A 23,947-nucleotide genomic window follows, 5' to 3' on the forward strand; every position below is an offset into this window, starting at 1 on the left:
GCCTATATGACCCAGGAACTGGCTGACGAATCTAAACTACTGACCACCATCACCTCGCACAAGGGACTGCTCGTTTATAACAGGTGCCCGTTTGGCATTCGATCAGCGGCCGCGATTTTTCAACGAAATATGGAAAGCCTGCTTAAATCCATTCCTGGAACGATCGTATTCCAGGACGACATCCTCATCACGGGTCGAGACACCGAGGAACACCTTCACAACCTGGAGGAGGTGCTACGCCGACTGGACCGGGTAGGCCTGCGACTCAAGAAGTCTAAATGTCTTGAGGTTGAGTTTCTGGGCAGGAGGGTTGCTGCAGATGAGATTCGGCCCACCAAATCCAAAACAGAGGCGATTCGATGAGCACCCAGGCCCTGCAACACATCGGAGTTGCATTAATTCCTGGGACTGTTGAACTATTTCGGGAACTTTCTGCCGAACTTGAGCACGTTGTTGGAGCCGCTACACGTGCTCCTGCGTAAGGTTTGCGATTGGCTTTGGGGGGACTGTCAGGAACGGGCTTTTGATCCGGCGCGAAACTTACTTTGTTCAAACAAGTTGTTGACCCTATACAACCCCTGTAAAAAAATTGGTTCTGACTTGTGATACACCGTCCTATGGGGTTGGGTGCGTGTTGCAACAGGGCAATGATGAGGGTCAACTACAACCTGTGTCTTATGCCTCTAGGTCGCTCTCTCAAGCAGAACGGGGGTATGGGATGGTCGAGAAGGAAGCGCTTGCATGTGACTATGGTGTAAAAAAAATGCATCAGTACCTCTTTGGTAGGAAGTTTGAATTAGAGACGGACCACAAGCTATTAACATCCCTGTTGTCAGACAGCAAGGCTGTCAATGCCAACGCATCAGCTCGCATACAGCGATGGGCTCTCACACTCGCTGCGTATGACTACTCCATCCGGCACCGGCCCGGCACTGAAAATTGCACTGACGCGCTCAGCAGGCTTCCACTGGCCACCACTGAGGGGGCAGCGGAGCAAAGCGCCTAGATGGTCATGGCCGTTGATGCCTTTGACAGCGCAGGCTCCCCCATCACAGCCGACCAGATACCCTCCTATCCCTGATTAAGACATGTGTCCTGACTGGGGATTGGGCGCCCGCACATGGAGCATGCCCTGAGGAGGTCAGACCGTTCCACAGACGGATGGATGAGCTCTCCATCCAAGCCGACTGCCTACTATGGGGTAGCCGGGTAGTTATGCCCCAGAAGGGCAGGGAGGCATTCATCAGGGAACTCCACAGCGAGCACCCAGGCATTGTGCTGATGAAGGCCATTGCCGGTCACACGTTTGGTGGCCTGGAATTGATTCAGACCTGGAACACTGTGTTCACAGGTGCGCGACATGTGCCCAGCTGGGTAATGCCCCCAGGGAGGCCCCGCTCAGCCCGTGGCCCTGGCCCACCATGCCATGGTCATGCATTCATGTTGACTACGCGGGCCCGTTCATGGGTAAGATGTTCCTTATTGTGGTAGATGTGTACTCGAAATGGATCGAGTGCATCATTCTTAATTCATGCACGTCATCCACCACCGTGGAAAGCCTACTTGCGATCTTTGCAACCCATGGTTTGCCGGACATCCTGGTTAGTGATAATGGCCCATGTTTCACAAGCTACGAATTCTGAGAGTTTATGTCGGGCAATGGCATCAACCACGTCAGGACTGCTCTGTTCGAGCCGGCCTCCAATGGCCAGGCGGAACGTGCGGTCCAAATCATTAAGCAAGGTATGCTCAGGATTCAAGGACCCACCCTACAATGTCGCCTATCGCGTCACCTGCTGGTCTATAAATCCCGACTGCACTTGCTCACGGGGGTCCCGCCCGCAGAGCTACTAATGAAATCGACACTTAAAACTCGGTTGTCCCTCATTCACCCAGTCCTGACAAACATAGTTGAGGGCAAGCGCAAGTCACAAAACGAGTACCATGACCGTAATTCGAGGGGGAGATGTATAGAAATAAATGATCCTGTATTCGTCCTCAATCATGTCATGGGACCCAAATGGTTTGAGGGCATTGTAATTGACAAAGAGGGGAATAGGGTCATTGTGATAAAACTCAACAATGGTCAGATATGCCGTAAGCATCTGGACCAAAAAAAAAAGGAGGAACCTGAAGAAGACCATGAGATGGTGCTCACAACACCGCCAGTGAACAAGCAAAAAGAGCAATCAGAAGAATGCACAGTCCCTGCGGTCAGCAACAACCAGAGCCCCAACTGCGCGGCGCTCCACAAGGGAGCGTAGACCACTTGAAAGACTAAAGCTATGATCCCAATAAGACTTTTGGGGGGGTGGGGTGGGGTGGGGGGAGGTGATGTCATGTATTTAACCACAATGTAACACCACTGTATTATTGTATACATTCAACCTAGATGCACACCTTGATCACAAGGGGTGAACTTGTGGGAGACACTCCTTACCTGATCACACAGGTATAAAAAGGAAGGTCCCACGCCGGGTCACCATCTTTGGAGTCCTGTGAATAGTTAAGGTCAGCGAGTGACCTTGTCCCCAGAATGTGCCTCGTGTGATTTCATACTGTTGAGTAAGGACTTTACAGGGACAGCACTGCCGCTGGTGGTCAAAGCCAATCTATCCTCCATTTGTATGGCTCCACTTCCTTCCAAGCTAGCACAGCAGACAGCTGTAGTATCAGCCAATTTGTGGCCCACAGATGTATCAGAAACATGATCTATTGTTCACGCAGAAGAATAATCGGAGCATGACTTAGTTGCCCAATGTCACCATAGTGCTGGATTTCCCCAAAGCACAGGAGGTCACTGATGACCTCTATCAGATTACTGTTCCTCCTTCGGCATCACAACTTGCTTCTCTTCACCAGTGCATCGTGACTCAACCGGTATGACTTCCTCAAGCTCATTGTATTCCCCCACTGGGTGGCTATGATGGTGCTTTTGATTGTTCGTGAGAACAATGCAATAGCCTGTGAGGCACTTGCTTGCTTGGGACCACTGGAAGTGCTTTGGGGTTGCTTTCCTCGGCCTACATCTTCAAATCAAGCTTGCTTTGCAATGTGCTGTATGTGATTACGCGGTGGTATGGCAGACTGAGAAAGGGGCAAGCCGTAAAAAAAGCAGGTTGGCGCCAGCCCTGAGGTTAGCTTCACCTTCCCCTAGTTTGTTGCCCTCGTGAGCATGGATGCCCGAGAACGCCTCTTCAAATGCAGTTAAGTGTTTGAAATTTCTGGTCTTCCCACCAGTTGGGGTCTGACCCCTTTTTATTGTATGCCATCTTCTCCTGCAAGCAGAGAATTTGTGTTCAGGTGCTATAGTCTTTAAGACATATAATCAACCTTTATGTGTGCCATGGTGCTGTGTGGCCTGCATGCTAAGAATTCAAAGGACTGTAAGGTTGCATGAAAGATTTGGTGGGGTGAGCTGTGGCTCAGTGGGTAGCACATTTGCCTTTGAGTCTAAAAGTTGTAGGTTCAAACCCCACTCCAGGGACTTAAACACACAAAATCTAGGTTGACAGTGCAGTGCTGAGGAAGAGCTGCTGTCTTTCAGATGAGATGTTAAACTGGGGCCCCATCTGCCCTCTCAGGTGGATGTGAAAGATCCCATGGCACTATTTTGAAGAGGAGCAGGGGAGTTATTTCTCGTGTCCTGGCCAATATTTATCCCCCAATCAACATAACAAAAACAGTTTATCTGGTCATTATCATATTGTTGTCTGTGGGAGCTTGCTGTGCACAAATTGGCTGCTGCGTTTCCCACATTACAAGAGTGACTACACTCCAAAAATATTTCATTGGCTGTAAAGCACTTGGAGACATCCGGTGGTCGTGAAAGGTGCTATATAAATGCAAGTCTGTCTTTCTTTTTAGACTTCGAGGTTCTGAGGAAACACTTTCTGGCATCAACCCAGAATCTTGCTATAAAAAACTGAGAGTTAGCATTACCATGTCATCGTTCTTCAGGGCTGCCATCTTCATTGACAGTTTGTGCAAGCTCCCACAGGCAGTCTGCTCTGGGGGAGGTAGACCATGAAGATACAATTAGCAGCAATACAGGAAGTTCTGGCGAGAAAAGTCATGGTCTACAAGTCAGCATTAACTCCTACTGTGTACCTTTCCCATATCCTTTGCAGGCGGTGTCAGCCTTGCAAAATGAGGGCAAAAATAAATCCATATTCTGAGAGGCCAGAAGGAAGGTAGCAAAGGGAAACATCACACATGAGCAGTAATAAGGGAAACACTTCTTAACAGTGTGAAAAGATTTGCATTTATATCATGCCATTTACAACCTCAGGACCTCCCAAAGCAGCCAAGGAAGTACTTTTGAAGTGTAGTCGCCGTTGTAATGTAGGAAACGCAGTAGCCCAGTTGTGCACAGCAAGCTCCCACAGGCAGCAATGAAATAAATGACCAGATCATCTGCTTTAGATGTTGGTCGAGGGATAAATGTTGGCCAGGACACCGGGAGAACTCCCCTGCTCTTCTCCAATCTTGTGCGGTGGGATATTTTGCGTCCGCCTGAGAGGGGCATGCAGGGCCTCAGTTTAACGCCTCATCCGATAGATGGTACCACCGACAATGCAGCGCACCCTCAGTACGGCACTAAGTGGGGCTCTAACCAAGAAACTTCTGATTCAGAGGCAAGAGCCCAAGCGGTGAACCCGGGCTGATACCTTCATTGATGGGCTTGTCCACAATGCGATCGCCCAGTGATGACCCACTCAGTTGTCCAAGCTGAAGGGGGTGTTGAAGTTCACTGCAGAATGAGGAAAACAATCAAGTAAAATGTGAAAATAAGTAGGTTGCAGTCACAAAGTCAGGATATCCTGCACCAAAAGTGTTGTATTGTTGCTGATGATGGCTTTGAATACTTATCGACAGGTACAACATTTCAAAACACTCATATCCTTAAGGAACAGCTGCAAAAAGGAACTCTTAATAATTTCTGAACAAAGTAATATTACGAAGTAGAAGTGGAGCAAAACGTAGAGTCATACAACATTCATGATGTTGAAACAATAAATGACCCAAATATTTTTTTTTAACATATTATCATTTTGAAAGATGACTTAAATTTGATTTATTATCAAATTGCTCAAGGGTGCCCCCCCTACCCCGCCCCCAATGGCTTAGTGAGTAAAAGCACCATGCTTTGAGGTAACGGTCCTTAGAGACTTGGAAGGTGGCAGGTTTGTCTGATCTCAGCTAGGCCAGCAGTTCCCGGGCAAGTGAAGGTTGCATAGAGTATATGGCACAGAAACAGGCCATTCGGCCCAACTAGTCTGTGCTGGTGTTTATACTCCACATGAGGTTAAAATTGTCCAGTGCCCCCGCTCCTGATTATCACCTAATAAACAGCCCTGTCAGAATACCTGTATTGAATGAATCCTTATTCGATAACCCACACAATTTAATCCCCCATGTCATAGCCAAAAAGTTTGAAGCAAAGCTGCTCTAAATTCAGTGCACGAATGCAAGTGCACTCGCATGGGCTTCCAGTGCTGATGCTCATTGTCCAGGCTGTTGAATATCATCATCCTCATCATAGGCAGTCCCTCGGAATCGAGGAAGATTTGCTTCCACTCTTAGAATTAGTCCTTAGGTGCCTGAACAGTCCAATATGAGAGCGACAGTCCCTGCCACAGGTGGGACAGACAGTCGTTGAGGGTAAGGGAGGGTGGGACTGGTTTGCCGCACGTTCTTTCCGCTGCCTGCGCTTGATTTCTGCATGCTCTCGTCGATGAGACTCGAGGTGCTCAGCGCCCTCCCAGATGCACTTCTTCAACTTACAGCGGTCTTTAGCCAGGGATTCCCAGGTTTCGGTGGGGATGGTGCACTTTATCAGGGAGGCTTTGAGGGTGTCCTTGTAACGTTTCCTCTGTCCACCTTTGGCCCGTTTGCCATGAAAGTGTTCCGAGTCAAGCGCTTGCTTTGGGAGTCTTGTGTCTGGCATGCAGACAATGTGACCTGCCCAGTGGAGCTGATCAAGTATGGTCAGTGCTTCAACGCTGGGGATGTTGGCCTGGTCGAGGACGCTTATGTTGGCGCATCTGTCCTCCCAGGGGATTTGTAGGATCTTGCATTGGCATCGATGGTGGTATTTCTCCAGCGACTTGAGGTGTCTACTGTACATGGTCCATGTCTCTGAGCCATACAGGAGGGCGGATATCACTACTGCCCTGTAGACCATGAGCTTGGTGGTAGATTTGAGGGCCTGGTCTTCGAACACTTTGTTGAATCTATGCAACATACGTTAACCTCTCCAGCTGAGGAGGAATTTGGGGAGAAAATTGCTAGAAAAAGAATACTTTTGTTGCCGATTTTTAAGCTCTTTTACGTATAAGGAAGAAAGGGGAACTTCTAAATGTGTAACTTTACAGCAGTGAGATTTCTGGAATGTGTTCAAAATTAAGGGTGTGGTTTATACACAGGCTATATATGGGATTCATAGTACGGATACATGGTGGTTTGTTTCTGAAGCCTCATGCACTGAATTCACAGCAGCTTTTCTTCACAGTTTGTGGCTATGATATGGGGGATTAAATTTGGTGCCTTATCGAATGATGATTCATTCAGTACAGATATTCTGACAAGGTGGTTTGGTGATGGTTCCTTCAATGCTCAGTGTGTTATTGATCTTCAATTGAATCCCCACACTGTGCTAGATTTCCCTGGCCTCAGTTGGAACAGCAGTTGGGTTGCTATGATCAGTTTCACTACCACTGTGCTACAGATGGTAAAATCAACCAGACGTTACTCTATCCCTTGACCGAGATGGGAAGTGCGTGTGCATTGGGTGTGCACAGGATCAGGTTCAAATGTGGGATGCCTGCACAATCGAATAACCTCGTCTTTCAGATGAGACGTTAAACCGAGGCCCCGTCTGCTCTCTCAAGTGGATGTAAAAGATCCCATGGCACTATTGCGAAGAAGAGCAGGGGAGTTATCCCCAGCATCGTGGCCAATATTTATCCCTCAGTCAACATAACAAAATAAACCAAATTATCTGGTCATTATCACATTGCTGTTTGTGGGAGCTTGCTTGTGTGCAAATAGGCTGCCGCGTTTCCTACATTACAACAGTGACTACACTCCAAAAGTACTTCATTGACTGTAAAGTGCGTTGAGACGTCTGGTGGTCATGAAAGACGCTATATAAATGCAAGTCCTTCTTTCCTTTCAAAAGTCACCATCTGGTCTCACACACGACAACTGGTCACTTCGATGAGGTCCCCAGCACTGCTGACATCCATCCAACTGTTTCCCATCAACATTTCAATTGAGGAAAGAAAATATAAATTGGGCAAAATCACTTTATTTATATTATCTAATTTAGTGGATTATTGTTATCAATGCAATATGTTAGCATTCAACAAGTATTTTTTTAAGATATACGGAAAGTCCACTTCCCTCCCTCACCATCAGGTTCAAAGTGCTGCTTCCCAGCGCGAGTCATAGAATGGTTACAGCACAGAAGGAGGTCATTCAGCCCATCGAGACTGCGCCGACTCTCTGCCAGAGCACTTCAGCTAGTCCCACTCCCCCGCCCTTTCCCCATAGCCCTGCAAAATGTTTTCCTTCAGTTACTTATCCAGTTCCCTTTTGAAAGCCATGATTGAGTCTGCCTCCACCACCCTTTCAGGCCGTGCATTCCAGATGCTAACCACTCACCGCGTAAAAAAGTTTTTCCTCATGTCGCCTTTGTTTTTTTTGCCAATCACCTGAAATCTGTGTCCTCTGGTCCTCGACCCTTCTGCCAATGGGAACAGTTTCTCTCTATCTGCTCTGTCAAGACCCCTCATGATTTTGAAGCTGAGTGAAGTCAGCATGTGGTGGCATCAGCTACAGTGCCATCGCTGGGTAACAAATCCTCTTATTAGTATCAACACAACGTAAATGTAAAGCACGCATGCAGTTCTTTTAAACTCACCAAAAACGACCGATTCTAAACCAAAACAAGAGGATGTTTAAAGGGGTGACGTCCGCAAGACGGGGAGTTTTTAGGTAGATTCAGTTCTGAGAACAGCGAGCTCTGAAAACTCCATTCAATAACTGCCTTTCTGATTGTCTGGGTGGAAATTCTCGGTGTCGCATGTTATCTGTCTGCTGCTCTGTGAACTTTGGCATTGTGGTTTTTACACTTTGATGTGTGTGTTTTTACTTAAAGCTTACATGTAGCAAAATAGACAGGAACGTGATTACCCACATTCAGAAATTGTTGCCTTTATAAGAGCATAAGAAATAGGAGCAGAAGTAGACCATTCGGCCCCTCATGGGATTCAATAGGATCATGGCAGATCTGATCTTGGCCTCAACTCCACTTCCCTGCCCGTTCCCCATAACCCTTGACTCTCTTAGCATTCAAAAATCTCTATCTCCACCTTGAATATATTCAATGACCCAGCCTCCACAGCTCTCTGGGGCAGAGAATTCTACAGATTCACGACCCTGTGAGAGAAGAAATTCCTCCTCATTTCCGTTTTAAATGGGCGACCCCTTATTTTGAAATTATGCCCCCTTGTTCTAGATTCCACAAGTGGCAACATTCTCTCTGCATCTACCCTGTCAAGCCCCTCAGAATCGTATATGTTTCAATAAGATCCCCTCTCATTCTTCTAAACTCCAATGCTCAACCTTTCTTCATATGACAACCCCCTTTATTTCAGGAATCATTTCGTGAACCTTCTCTGAACTGCCTCCAATACAAGTACATCCCTCCTTAAATAAGGAGAGCAGAACTGAACGCAGTACTCCAGGTGTGGTCTCACCAACGCCCTGTACAGTTGTAGCAAGACTTCCCTACTTCTATACTCCACCCACCTTGCAATAAAGGTCAATATTCCATTTGCCTTCCTAATTACTTGCTGTACCTGCATGCTCACTTTTTGTGTTTCATGTACAAGGACATCCATGTCCCTCTGTACCTTAGAAACATGATAAAGAGTCTTTTTAGGCACAGCCGTCCTCCCATATCTCACCTAAGTGGCTATTCTTCAAGTTTAAATCTGGACAGCAAGCACTGAAGGCATCACAAGGAAACCTGACCCTTCCTTCACTTGGAATCCACAACGTGGACTTTAAAGCAAGAGTCACTAGGTTACCAAGAGGAGTTGAGACCCTGACTGTGTTGGCTCTCACCAATTGTAGTTTTTCCATCATTTACCAAGTGAGGTCGGCCAATTTAGCACTCAGCATGCATTGAACCTTCCAGATTTGTGTAACTCAGTAGCACTCAAAGCAGTGCATTGACCCATTGAGCCATCGGGCACTAAACCATCATTTGTAAAAGATACACCCCTTTCCTGAAAGTGCCACTCATGCTGAGCTGCCTGTTGCCCTCTGGTACCTAGGCATTGCTCATGTGGAGCTTAGATGGCGAGTGTCAGCAGAATATTCTATTGGGTGGGACGTTACTCGGCCTAGTCTAATTCTCTTTTAACCTTCACGTGTGAATTTTCCAGCAGAGGTGGTCAAGCAGTGATCAACAGAGGACTTTACCCTTGCCTCTCAGGAGCACTAAGGCAAATTGTAGCAGCCTTACTGCCACCCTGGCTAAGATCAGCTAACTCCTTTATAAACTAACGCTCAAGCCAGCTACCTTTCGGATTTGTGTTGCTGGACATTGTGAGATGATAAGCAAAGACTGAGTACTTCCTCACAGGAGTGAGGAGGAGGAATCAGTTAAGATTATAAATCCACCGGCTTTTGTGCATCTCCCTCCAGCCAGTTTGAGAGAGGTTTTGGTAGAAGCCTGAAAGAAGATAATCTGCCTCTCCTCTCCGCCAGGAATATTAGGAATTAATTGCTCCACCATTAGTGGCCATGGCTTCAACTGCCTAGGCCCTACGCTCTGGAATTTCCTGCCTAAACCTCTCCGCCTCTCTCTCCTTCTTTAAGATGCTCCTTAAAACCTGCTTCTTTGATCAAGCTTTTGGTCACCTGCCCTAATTTCTCCTTATGTGGCTCGGTGTCAAATTTTGTTCGATAACACTCCTGTGAAGTGCCTTGGGATATTTTACTATGTTAAAGGCACTATATAAATGCAAGTTCCTGTTTGTTGTTGTGTTGGTTAGAATCTGGAGAAGAAAGGAAAATTGCTCATGGAACTCCTGAATATTGTGAATTTGTTTAAAGCCTTAAAAACTGAGCTGAACATCTGACTGTTGCTTCTCCCCCAGAATTTCCCCCGTTCGCCCGAAAGAAGTGAAACTCCACTGTAAATGTTTTCCCTTCCCAGTCGTAGAGCTCTTTACGCTGATTGCAGTGTGGTCAGCTAAGTCAACACGATCGGTGAATTTACATGAGACCTATTTCTCCTCCACTTTTTCTGGACCTCTTCTCTCCTCTTTTCTGGACTGTGTCTTTTTTTTCTTTCCTTGGGCTACTTTGCCCTATCTTCCTGGGCCTCATCTCCCCTTTGGTGTCATTTCTCATCTTTGTTGCTAGGCTGCTCCCTCCCTACCTTCCTGGATTGTTTCCCTCCTCAGTTCCTGGGCTGCCTCTTCTCCTTGTCCCCGAGCTGCTTATTTCTCTGATCCTCAGCCTTCACTCCACCTTCAAAAGTTGGTCGGTGTTTATTTTGGATCATCCAGCCAGACGTACTATAGTCTGGTCTGACAAGGATCAGCCATTCTTCTCGAACATGTTGTTTTTACAGAATGTCAGTTTGGTTAATCCGGGCTCATTGTTCAAATCCATAACGTCTGATTGAGCGAAACACCACCATGGCCAAGACTTTCATGTTTTTTCCTGTGTGTGTGTACATAAGGAGACAATGCATACACATCGGCAGCATCATAGTATATGGGGGATGTGTTAGCATTGATGGTGTGAGTGCTGGGTGTGAGAATGAGGGAAGGTTAGTTCGGGGTGAGCCTGTTAGTTTATACTGTACTGTGTCCAAGTCTGTCTGGGCATGTAACCCACCCCAAGGGGTTTTGCTTTGTGCCTGGATTTATATGGAAAGTGGGAGGACCGATTTTTAGCAGAGGTCATGCTTACTCAAAATTCCAAAACAACCTGAGTATTGCAGTTTTTTTTAACCAGTCGCCAATGTACTGGAACTGGGCCATTATTGAGTGATTCAAATAGGTATGTGATATCCAGCTCCTTCCCTGATGAGAGATACAGATACAGCTTGATGTTCCCTGGGAAAAGTGCCAGGGTCCTGCCATTCACTTTTCGTTGACCTCATCTGAAATTATTTGATGTATCATCAACTGCTGATTAAATCCCAACTCTGAACCAAAGGATAGAATTCCATATTGCAAATCACTGCCACTGTATAAAATTCCTTATATGGATGTACAAGGACTCTTCAGGGTGTGCAAAACCCTTCAGCTGAAGTGGTATTTTATGCATTTATTATATTCTCCAGCAGTACACATACCAAGAGACGCCACTTTAAAGAATAGTTTAGAACAATTCTGTTTGTATTTAATAATAGGGCAGCTTAGGAATGCTTAAACAGCTTAGAGTAAGATATTTAAACTGGCTAGACTCTGGTATGCAAATGAACAATCAGTGGATTAGCATTTGCAATATTGAGAGTGGGATACGGACTGTGGAAATTATGTTTAGACTCTGAATAGGCTTTCTCGGCTCTCTAAACGGTTTAGAGATAGTGGCCTAAAAATTGGGCTCTGTAGTGTCCATTTCTCAGGCACTATATAGCCTCCTAAGTACTCAATATGGTGGGCAGGAAGAGTGCGCGCACTTCCGACCAGAAGTGCCCGCCATATTGGGTAAGGATAAAGGAGACCCACTGAGAGAAGAAATTTCTCCTCATTTCCGTTTTAAATGCGCGACCCCTTATTCTGAAACTATGCTCCCTAGTTCTAGATTCCCCCATGAGGGGAAACATGCTCTCTGCATCTACCCTGTCAAGCCCCCTCAGAATCTTAATTTCAATAAGATCCCCTCCCATTCTTCAGATCACGATGGAGTGAACCTGTGGATGGTGGATGTGGGCAGGATTGATTTGGCTGTGATGTCCCCCACGGCTGAATAGCCGACCGGCACTTGTTGTCAAAAATCACACATGAATAGAAACATAGAAACATAGAAAATAGGTGCAGGAGTAGGCCATTCGGCCCTTCTAGCCTGCACCGCCATTCAATGAGTTCATGGCTGAACATGCAACTTCAGTACCCCATTCCTGCTTTCTCACCATACCCCTTGATTCCCCTAGTAGTAAGGACTCCTTGGGAAAGCTGCAAGAAGCAGTGGCCACCCTTGGAACCAACCCCCAGCAAGAGAGTCAACAGCTTCTGAAGAGGAGCAGAAGAAGAAGGGAAAGTAGAGAAAATGTAAGCACTTTTGTTTTCTTTCCATTTTCTGCTTTCATCCCTATTTTCCCAAAAGTAGCAACTAGTACAGTTCCACTGAGACCAGCAGTCCTCTGTTGCCTTTCACATTTGGCTATCCTTCAGTGAGTGTTGACAGGCCGTTTGACCATGAGGGCTATCACAACTAAGATTGATGCTGTCTTCACCTGGCATTGACACTCTCCTATCAAGGCTCAATGAATAGCACAGAGCAGCAGGAATGTTGACTGATGTTTCTCCTCAGATGGAGCGCTTCCCCCATCCTCCCCCAACCTGCTCCTCTGGCTGAGATCAACTAACATAGAATACACTTTAAAAGAAAGACTTGGATTTATATTGCATCTTACACGACTACCGGATGTTTCAAGTCACTTTATAGCCAATGAAGTACTTTTTGAGGTGTGGTCACTGTTGAACCACGGCAGCCAACTAGCATACAGCAAGTTCCCACAAGCAGCAATGTGATAATGAACATAATGTTATGTTGATTGAGGGATAAATATTGGCCAGGACACCGGGAATAATTCCCTTGCTTTTCTTCGAAATAGTGCCATGGGATCTTTTACGTCAACCTGAGAGAGCAGACGAGGCCTCGGTTTAATGTTTCATCCGAAAGACAGCGGGGCCGAAATGCAGCCTCCCGAAAAGGCCTCTTACCGTCGGAAAGCGGCGGCCAAGTGACAGAGTCGAGTGGCCGCCGATTTGTGGTCGAATAGCCGCTGCCAGCGCAATTCACCTCGGGGGTATTTCCAGCGGTCCCCCCTTCCACCCCGCTGCTGCCGACCATCCTAAGTGTGTAATCAAAGCGCAAAGCCGATCTCCCGCACCTCCATATAAATTCACCTGCAAAAATCTTCGTCTGGCCGCGGGGTGCCCCCGACAGCTTTTTCTGTCGGTGCACAGTGTTTGAAGTGTGTGAGACATGGCGGTGCGGCACTTATTCAAGTGGGAGGGCACACTGCCGTGGCCGCCATGTTTTTTTTTTGTCGGTCAACTGCCATGTTGGGACGACAATTATGCCCCCAGGTTCGGCCTGGCCGGCAACTGTCAACCCTCTTGGGTGCCAGACCGCTGGCCCGGCCAATACCTTCCCTGGCGGCCCAGTGGGCCAAAGTTTAAAAATGGAGAAGGCTCTCCCCTTTAAGTGAAAGGGAGAGACGTGGTGACGCACACAATTCCTGAGGTCATCAGCGCCAGGCTGATGACTGACAGTGGCAGAGACTCCATCCCGCCTCCACTTCCGCCCCTCTGGAGTGCTCATCGCCGCACTTCCGCTCCCATTATGGCCAGTTTCCGGCCCGCTCCAAAAAAATTGCCAAAGTGCCGAATTTCACAAAAGAGACCACCTCATCCACAATGGCGGAAAAAACACTTCAAGAGCAGTCAGTGCGACCGGTCTCGGCCGGACCTTAATTTTGACCCCGACACCTCAAACAGTGTAGCATTCCTTCAGCACTGCAATGGAAGGTCAGCCTAGATTGGGACTTAAACCCACAACCTTGTGACTCACAGGTGAGTGTGCTACCCACTGAGCCACAGCTGACACTTAAAAGTCGGAAACAGTTCAGCCTGCAATATTGTGGACGTGTTGAGGCTTCCTACACTAACGTTGCCAGCAGTAACTTCTTGGCTTCAGTTTTTCCTGAAAAACAATATACTCTGAAGAGGTTTTCCACCTTGGAGGTAGATTAAGAGGTTATTAATTTCCATTCAGATAGCTACAGTTGTTTCCTGCACTGACAATAGAACTAAGGAAACAAGAATAATTAAATCCATAAATGCTGGAAAAATGCAAGAGTTTCGCCCCACCTATGATCGACATGTCAGAGCTATGCTTCTACAGGCTTTCTGCCTGTGCTGGTACTGAGGGATTCTTTCATAGTTCCTGGTGAGTAGGTAATGGAAGATTGATGCAGGGGTGGGTCTTCATTTGGCACCTTCATCTAAAAGCTTCAGTTCTTGTAGCAGCTGCCGTGCAAGCCTTCTGGAAGGGCAAATGAATCTATCGCAAGGAAATGATTCCCTGGCCAACTTTTGGGTCAAGAGTGGACCTGTTTACAAATCTGCATCTGCGCACCTTCAGAGGCTGAACTCCAGGATATAGTCAATGTATTCACTGAGGCAAATGAAAGCATAGGCCTTATGCTTAACATCCGTAAGACAAAGGTCCTCCACCAGCCTGTCACCGCCGCACAGCACTGCCCTCCAATCATCAAGATTCACGGCGTGGCCCTCGACAACGTGGACCATTTCCCATATCTCGGGAGCCTCTTATCAACAAAGGCAGACATTGACGCGGAGAGTCAACATCGTCTCCAGTGCGCCAGTGCAGCCTTCGGCCGTCTGAGGTAAAGGGTGTTTGAAGATCAGGCCCTCAAATCTACCACCAAGCTCACGGTCTATAGGGCTGTAGTAATACCCGCCCTCCTGTATGGATCTGAGGCATGCATGATGTAGAGAAGGCACCTCAAGTCGCTGGAGATATATCACCAATGATGTCTCTGCAAGATCCTGCAAATCCCCTGGGAGGACAGGCGCACCAACATCAGTGTCCTCGACCAGGCTAACATCCTCAGTATTGAAGCACTGACCACACTCGATCAGCTTCGCTGGGCAGACCACATAGTTCACATGCCAGATACGAGACTCCCTAAGCAAATGCTTTATGCGGAGCTCCTTCGTGGTAAACGAGTCAAAGGAGGACAGTGGAAACGTTATAAGGACACCCTCAAAGTCTCCCTGGTGAAGTGCGATATCACCACTGACACCTGGGATTCCCTGGCCAAAGACCGCCCGAGGTGGAGAAAGTGCATCCGGGAGGGCGTTCAGCTCTTCAGGTCTCAACGCAAAGAGCTTCAAGAGGCCAGGCGCAGGCAGCGGAAGGAGCGCACGACAAACCAGCCCCACCGATCCCTTCCCTCGACGAATGTCTATCCCTCCTGTAACGGACTGTTCAGCCATCAAAGAACTCACTTCGGGAGTGGAAGCAAATCTTCCTCGATTCCGAGGGACTGCCTATGATGATGATTACAAATACTGATTGACAGATAATGCTCATCAACTGCCAGTGAGTCAAACATTCTTATTTTATGCTCTTTTATTTTAGGCAACATCATGCCCAGGGATTGTCTGAAATTTAAAGTTTCCTGTAAGTAACCATTTTCGTTTCGATTTCAGACAAAGTTTGAGTATTTGTCAAGCCAAATCTGAACCCAACCCTTCAATGCCAAAGCTGAAGAATTTAAAATAGGGGCAATTGTTCCTATCATTGCTTCCTGGTATTGATGGAAGTGTTTTATAACCACAAGGAGACTTGTGTAGCCAGCAGAGGAGGAGTAGCTAAGTGGCAGGAATGGAGAGACACCAGTGTATCAGTAGTGGGAGGCCTGCAAATGCATGCTGAAGACTCAAAGCATTCTTTCAGTGCTAGTTCTTGTGTGACAGGTCAGTGATCAGATTAACACTGCAAATCCGATTAGAGTGCTACCTACTGGTATAGAAACATAGAAACATAGAAAATAGATGCAGGAGTAGGCCATTCGGCCCTTCGAGCCTGCACCGCCATTCAATGAGTTCATGGCTGAACATGCAACTTCAGTACCCCATTCCTGCTTTCTCCTCATACCCCTTGATCCCCCTAGTAGTAAGGGCTACATCTAACTCCTTTTTGAATATATTTAGTGAATTGGCCTCAACAACTTTCTGTGGTAGAGAATTCCACAGGTTCACCACTCTCTGGGTGAAGAAATTTCTCCTCATCTCGGTCCTAAATGGCTTACCCCTTATCCTCAGACTGTGACCCCTGGTTCTGGACTTCCCCAACATTGGAAACATTCTTCCTGCATCTAACCTATCTAAACCCGTCAGAATTTTAAATGTTTCTATGAGACCCCCTTTCATTCTTCGGAACTCCAGTAAATACACGCCCAGTTGATCCAGTCTTTCTTGATATGTCAGTCCCGCCATTCCGGGAATCAGTCTGGTGAACCTTCGATGCACTCCCTCAATAGCAAAAATGTCCTTCCTCAAGTTAGGAGACCAAAACTGTACACAATACTCCAGGTGTGGCCTCACCAAGGCACTGTACAACTGTAGTAACACCTCCCTGCCCCTGTACTCAAATCCCCTTGCTATGAAGGCCAACATGCCATTTGCTTTCTTAACTGCCTGCTGTACCTGCATGCCAACCTTCAATGACTGATGTACCATGACACCCAGGTCTCGTTGCACCTCCCCTTTTCCTAATCTGTCACCATTCAGATAATAGTCTGTCTCTCTGTTTTTACCACCAAAGTGGATAACCTCACATTTATCCACATTATACTTCATCTGCCATGCATTTGCCCACTCACCTAACCTATCCAAGTCACTCTGCAGCCTAATAGCATCCTCCTCGCAGCTCACACTGCCACCCAACTTAGTGTCATCCGCAAATTTGGAGATACTACATTTAATCCCCTCGTCTAAATCATTAATGTACAATGTAAACAGCTGGGGACCCAGCACAGAACCTTGCGGTACCCCACTAGTCACTGCCTGCCATTCTGAAAAGTACCCATTTACTCCTACTCTTTGCTTCCTGTCTGCCAACCAGTTCTCAATCCACGTCAGCACACAACCCCCAATCCCATGTGCTTTAACTTTGCATACCAATCTCTTGTGTGGGGTCTTGTCGAAAGCCTTCTGAAAGTCCAAATACACCACATCAACTGGTTCTCCCTTGTCCACTCCACTAAAAACATCCTCACAGAGTCAATCCATCCTGAGGATATTGTAACATGGGAATCTTCATAGGAATGTTTATGTAGGATTTTTTTATGGAACATATTATAATGATTTTGCAGAGTAGAATTTGCATTTATACTGTACATGTTGTGGCTTCAACACAACAACTTGAATCTATATAGCAAGTTTAATGTAGTAAAATGTCCCAAGGGGCTTCACAGGAATATTATCAGACAACATTTGACACCAAGCCACAAAAGGAAATATTAGGACAGGTGACCAAAAGCTTGGTCAAAGACGTAGGTTGTAATGACGCATGTTTAAAGTGTCATTGTTATAATGTAGGCAAATGCACACAGCAAGATTTTACTGCCATTGGTTAAGGGATAAATGTTGGTCAGGAGAATTTCCCTTCCCTTCAAACAGCACCAGGGATTTTTTATATCCACCTGAAAGTATAGTTGGAGACTCAGTTTAATGTCTCATCTGAGAGACGACACCTCCTCTAGTGCAACACTTTCTCAGTACTGCCCTGAAGTATCAGCCTGGACTTTGCCCTCAAGTCTGGAGACTAGGGCTTGAACCCACCAAACTTTTGACTCACTAGAGTGAGTCAGCCAGTGGCTCAGTTGTTAACACCCTTTCCTTTGAATCAGAAGGTTGTGGGTTTAAGTCCCACTCCAGTGACATGAGCACAAAAACCTAGGCTGACACTGCAGTGCTGAGGGAGTGGTGCACTATTGGAGGTGCCACTTTTTTCAGATGAGATGTTAAACCGAGGCCCCGTCTGCTCTCTCAGGTGGACGTGAACAATCCCATGGCACTATTTCGAAGAAGAGCAAGGGAGGTATCCCCAGTGTCCTGGCCAATATTCAATCCCTCGATCAACATCACTAAAACAGATTATCTAGTCATTAGCACATTGCTGTGCACAAATTGGCTGCTGTGTTTCCTACTTTACGACAGTGACTACACTTCAAAAAGCATTTCATTGGCTGTAAAGCACTTTGGGACGTCTGGTGGTCGTGAAAGGTGCTATATAAACGCAAATCTTTCTTTTCTTTTTTATGCTGCCACTGAATCAGGTCAGGCATCTATTAATAGATTAGGGATATAGAGCAGCTTCAGCCACTATTGACTTGTGACTATTCCTAGGTACTCGTTTCACCCATCCAATGTTATGATAAAATATGTGACAGCATGGGGATAATGCGCATGGGAACAAAAGTCATTTTGTGCTTCTGTACGTGTTCACTGCCTCATAAAAGGATACCATACCCCCAGGCTTTATCAGCAACAGTCACTGAATAGAGATTAACAAGATCCTTGGCTCATCCTCTGCCCCCCCCCCCCCCATCCCTCCACCACCCCTCCGCCACCCACCCTATTTAGCCCTGAGGTACTGAAGTCAAATATTGCACCTTTCCTGAGATCCAATAACTCTGGATCTAGTTCACACATGAAGAATGGCAGCCACAGAACCACACCCCAACATGAGTCAGAAGGGGAACAAACGCTTTCAATGGCCTTGCAACACAAAGCGATTCATTGCATGCTTTCAGAAACTTGGATCGCTTTTGAAACTTTGAGCCTGAAGTTGCGCTGTGGAATTCGTCTGAAATTGTTCTCTCCACTACTTTAGTGAGTACATTAATCCAATTAAAGTAAATGAGTTCATTCCCCCACTAAAGTAATGGAGAGCACAATTCCAGACTAATGTGTAAACCATCCGTCCACTTATATCCCTCACTGCAATCTCCCGGTCGTGGTCCTTAGCTTCTTAATATGATTCTTATTCTTTTTTCTGTCCTGAATTCTCCGTAAAATGATGACAAATTGCTCATCCTTCTCTAAAAGGATGGATGAATTTAGCCACGCACTGCTAACTGCCAATGCCGATCGATACAGACTGTCTGGAGGAAAAGATCAAAGGCGTTATTTATACTTGTAATTTTTGATCCCAGACTCAAAAAACGTTCATCTGCGTAAACTGGATAAAGATCACAAGGGTGATGTAAAGACAAAACAGTCTGTGTTGATCAATATAGAGACTAAAACTGGCTGAGTGGTTATTACTTCTGCAGAAGGGCACAGGCCAATGTCACTTTAGCTGTGTCGGTTCAGTATTTCTGGGGCTAAACCTGCATAAGGTGACAGCACAGTGTAAAACCATACAGTCCAGCAATTCATCCGCACAGCGCTGGCCTTCTGAGGCCCTAATATGGCGGACGAGAAGCGTGCGCAAATTTCCGAATGGCAATATATTGCCCGCCATATTGGTGCAGGTGGTTATACTGGTGACAGGAGCACACGATGTGATCATTTAAACACAAGGTTTCAAATTTAGGGTCCTGCGTTTCTTGTGCTTCTAACCGATAGGAAGGACTCCTCACCAGTGCTATTCAAAGGGATCCAGTAGAGCATACAGGTTAATCATTTCAGGCTGCTGGCTAACTTCTGGATGTTTTTTGATTTGTGTTTTGGTGTGTTGTCCAGACAGAGCATGATTTTGCTGCACTGTGGGGCAGCTGCCAAGGATGGTCTCACAGGGCTGTCTTCATGACATCGACATCAGAGAGCCGGAGCAGATGGCACAAGAGGGAGGGAGTGGAGAGCACTGCGCAGGAGGGCATACCTGTAGAGGGTCTTCAGGGACCCTACTCGGGCGCAATGTCTCAGGCACCTTTGCTTCACCAAGGAGCCTGTCACTGAGCTACGTCACCTGGTGCAGCCAGAACTCGAGCCTTGCACCAGGGGATGGACAGCACTGACTGTGGCTGTCAAGGTCACCGTGGCCCCTAACCTTTAGGATGACAGCACATTTCAGGCTGCAACAGGTGACATCAGCAACATCTCAAAGTTGCATCAGGGAGGTCAGCGAGGTTCTCTATGTCAGGAGGAATACCTATATCTCCTTTCCTTTGGAAACAGTGAAGCAGGACAAGAGGGCCACTAAACTTCACCTGCATAGCAGGCTTCCCTAGGGTGCAAGGTGCCATAGACTGCACACGCATTGCCTTGCGTGTTCCACATCAGCAGCCTGACATATGTAACAATCGAAGGGGATTCCACTCCCTCAACATCCAGCAGGTTTGTGACCACAGGCAGTGCATCATGCTGGTCTGTGCCCGCTATCCTGGCAGCAGTCATGACTCTATGATCCTGCACTAGTCCTCTGTTCTGCCTTTATTCCAACCAGACTACCACATTACAGGCTGTTATTGGACCACAAGGCCTATACCCTCCATACATGGCTGATGATTCCTGTCGGGAATCTGCCCATAGTTGCAGAGCAGGCCTACAACAAGAGCCATGCTACCCTGAAAAACATCACTGAGCAAACATTTGGTGTTCTCAAGTAATGCTTGTGCTGCTTGGACTGTTCCTGAGGAGCTTTGCAGTACACCCCTGAGCTGGTATCCAGATTTGTCATTGTCTACTTCATGCTGCACAACTTCGCCATCATGAGGGGCAAGTCTTCATGACCACCTGGGCAGCAACAAGTGCAGGAGCAGGAAGAGGTGGAGGAGGAGGAAGTGGAGGAGGAGGAGGTGGAGGAGGTACAGGAGGAGGAGCAGGAAGAGGAAGAGGTAGAGGAGGAGCAGGAAGAGGGGAGGAGCAGGAGGGGGAGGGGGAGGAAGAGGTAGAGGAGCACGAAGAGGGGAGGAGGAAGAGGTAGAGGAGCAGGAAGAGGTGGAGGAAGAGGGAGGAGGAGCAGGAAGAGGGGAGGAGGAGGAGGAGGAAGAGGGAGAAGTGCAGGAAGAGGGAGAGGAAGAGGGGGAGGAGGAGCAGGAAGATGAGGAGGGGAAGAGGCAGTGACCACTAGTGCTCCGATCTATCAGAACTCTTGAGACCAGCTCATTGAGGAGCAGTTTACCTAAATCAGCCTTCCCATTCCCAATACACCAACAATCCCACAATCCTTACCACTCTCCTTACTACCAGCATCCGATTGCCTACCTTCAGTTCAAATTTATGGGCCTTCTTCTCACTTCACTCTTCCTAATATCTCCTCCTTCGCCTTGCGTCCATTTTTGTGTAGCTAGACCTCGGTGAAATGCCGTGGGATTTTATTCTATGTGAAAGGTGCGATGTAGGTGCAAGTTGTTATTGTCTCTCAACATGGTCACGCTTCACTTTGAAAACAGCAAAGAAAATGTAAACAAACTGCAAAGTACAAAATTCATCTTGAAATACAGATTTGCAGAAAGGCGACACTTTATCAGAGCTTTTACAGGAACCAACAATTTCATTCTGACTTTGATCACTACATTGTCTTCCTGACTAATACAGAAAGTCTTCTGGGTCAGTGTTTCAACACTGACCAATATATGTATCCTGCACCCAATTGCAAATTTAAATTAACTTCTAAATGAGTCTGTTGGTGCATGCAGGAAAGCCACAGTAATCACTCAGTATCTTCAGACCAGCGTTAAGAAATCGAAACACAAGAAACTCGTCAGATAAGCAGCCAATTGACGTCAAACTCTCTGACCAAAATGTGTGCTTCCCTTCTCGAATATAAAGAAAAGCTGATTTCAAAATAAGTTTCCTGGGTTGGCAGACTAACCACATCAGTGTCTTAAACATTTGGTGCATGAGGAAGTATGAGGTGGTTTTTCAAAGCTTTAATAGTCTCTGTAACATTTTATGCCTGACAGGCAAATACAGTGAAATGTCATTTAAATAGATCTGACGGAAAACCATATGCCTGCCTAAAAATGTACTGTGAGTTGTGATGGATTCGGGTGGTTCAGCCAAGATATTTGTGCTGCATTACACCGACATTGCTTTGGGATGCAAAGGATAAAAGGTCCAATTAATGACATTCATACGTCACTCATTTGACCACTAATGTGTCAACTAGATTCAAATGTAAACACTTCATTACATGGAATATGACCTTCACAGAATCATATAGACAGAAGGAGACTATTTGGTCCATCGTGCCTGTGCCGGCTCTTTGAAAGATCCAATCAGACCCACTCCCCTGCTCTTTCCCCATACCTCTGCAATTTTTTTCCTTTTCAAGTATTTATCCAATCCCCTTTGAAAAAATTCTGCTTTTAGAATGGCGAGAGAGGGAGACCAGGGAATTATAGACCAGTTAGCCTAACATCTGTTGTCGGGAAGTTGCTAGAGTCTATAATTAAGGATAGGGTGACTGAACACCTCAAAAATGTTCAGTTGTTCAGACAGAGGTAGGATCTGTGAAAGGTCAGTCATGCCTGACAAACCTGATTGAATTTTTGAGGAGGTGACGAAAGTAGTGGGCATGGGAATGTCAATGGATGTTAGTTATATGGACTTCCAGAAGGCATTTGATAAAGTTCCACTTAAGAAACTATTAACTAAGCCCACAGATGCTGCCTGGCCCGCTGAGATTTCCAGCATTTTCTGTTTTTATTTCAGATTCCAGCATCCACAGTATTTTGCTTTTGTAGAAGCCCACGGAATTGAGGGAAAATTATTGACCTGGTTAGGAAATTGGCTGAGCGGCAGGAGGCAGGCAGGTGGGTATGTACTCAAATTGGTAGGAGATGACTAGTGGTGTCCCACAGGGATTTGTGTTGGGGCTTCAACTATTCACAGTATTGATTAATGACTTAGATGATGGCATAGAAAGTCATATATTCACAAAGATAGGCGACATTGTAGGCAGTGTAGATGAAAGCATAAAATTACATCGGGATAGCGACCGATTAAGTGAATGGGCAAAACCGTGGCAAATGGATTTCAGTGTAGGCAAATGTGAGGTCATCCATTTTGGACCCAAGAAGGAATAGAACAGGGTACCTTCTAAATGGTGAAAAGCTAAAAACAGTGGAGATCCAAAGAGACTTGGGGGTCAAGGTACATAGATCATTAAAATGTCATGAACAGATACAGAAAATAATGTAAAAGGCTAATGTAATGCTGGCCTTTATATCTAGAGGCCAAAAAGTACTTCATTGGCTGTAAAGTGCTTTGGGCCATCCAGTGGTCGTGAAAGGGGGTAGAAGATATTCTGCAGCTATACAAAACCCTGGTTAGACCACACCTGGTGTACTGTGAGCAGGTCTGGGCCCCACACCTTAGTATTGGCCTTGACGGGAGTGCAGCGTAGGTTTACCAGAATGATGCCCGGACTTCAAGGGTTAAGTTATGAGGATGAGATTACATAAATTAGAGTTGTATTCCCTAGAATTTTAAGGGGTGATTTGATTGAAGTTTTCAAGATATTAAGAGGAACAGATAGTGTAGATAGAGATAAACTAGTTCCCCGGGTTGGGGATTCTGGGACTAGGGGGCATAGTCTACAAATTAGAGCCAGACCTTTCAGGAGTGAAATTAAGAAACACTTCTACACATAAAGGGCGATAGAAGTTTGGAACTCTCTTCTGCAAATGGCAATTAATACTAGATCAATTGTTAATTTGAAATTAGAGATTGATAGCTTATTGTTAACTAAAGGTATTAAGGGATATGGGCCAAAGGCAGGTATATGGAGTTAGGTCGCAGATCAGCCATGATCTCATTGAATGGCGGAACAGGCTCCAGGGGTTCAATGGCCGGTTCCTGCTCCTATGAAAGTTACTATTGAATCAGCTTCCTCCACCCTTTCAGACAATGCATTCCAGATCATAATTCGCTGCGTAAATATTTTTTCCCTTTTCTCCCTTCTGGTTCATTTGTCAATTACCACAAAACATCAAAATAAAGACTTGCATTTATATAGCACTTTTCACGACTACTGGACGGCCCAAAGCGCTTTACAGCCAATGAAATACTTTTGAAGTGCAGTCACTGTAGTAATATAGGAAACACAGCAGCCAATTTGCATACAGCAAACTCTCACAAACAACAATGTGATAATGACCAGATAATCTGTTTTTGTTATGTTGATTGAGAGATATTGG

This window comes from Pristiophorus japonicus, chromosome 18 (genome assembly GCF_044704955.1).
Source record: "Pristiophorus japonicus isolate sPriJap1 chromosome 18, sPriJap1.hap1, whole genome shotgun sequence".
NCBI classification, from domain to species: Eukaryota; Metazoa; Chordata; class Chondrichthyes; family Pristiophoridae; genus Pristiophorus; species Pristiophorus japonicus.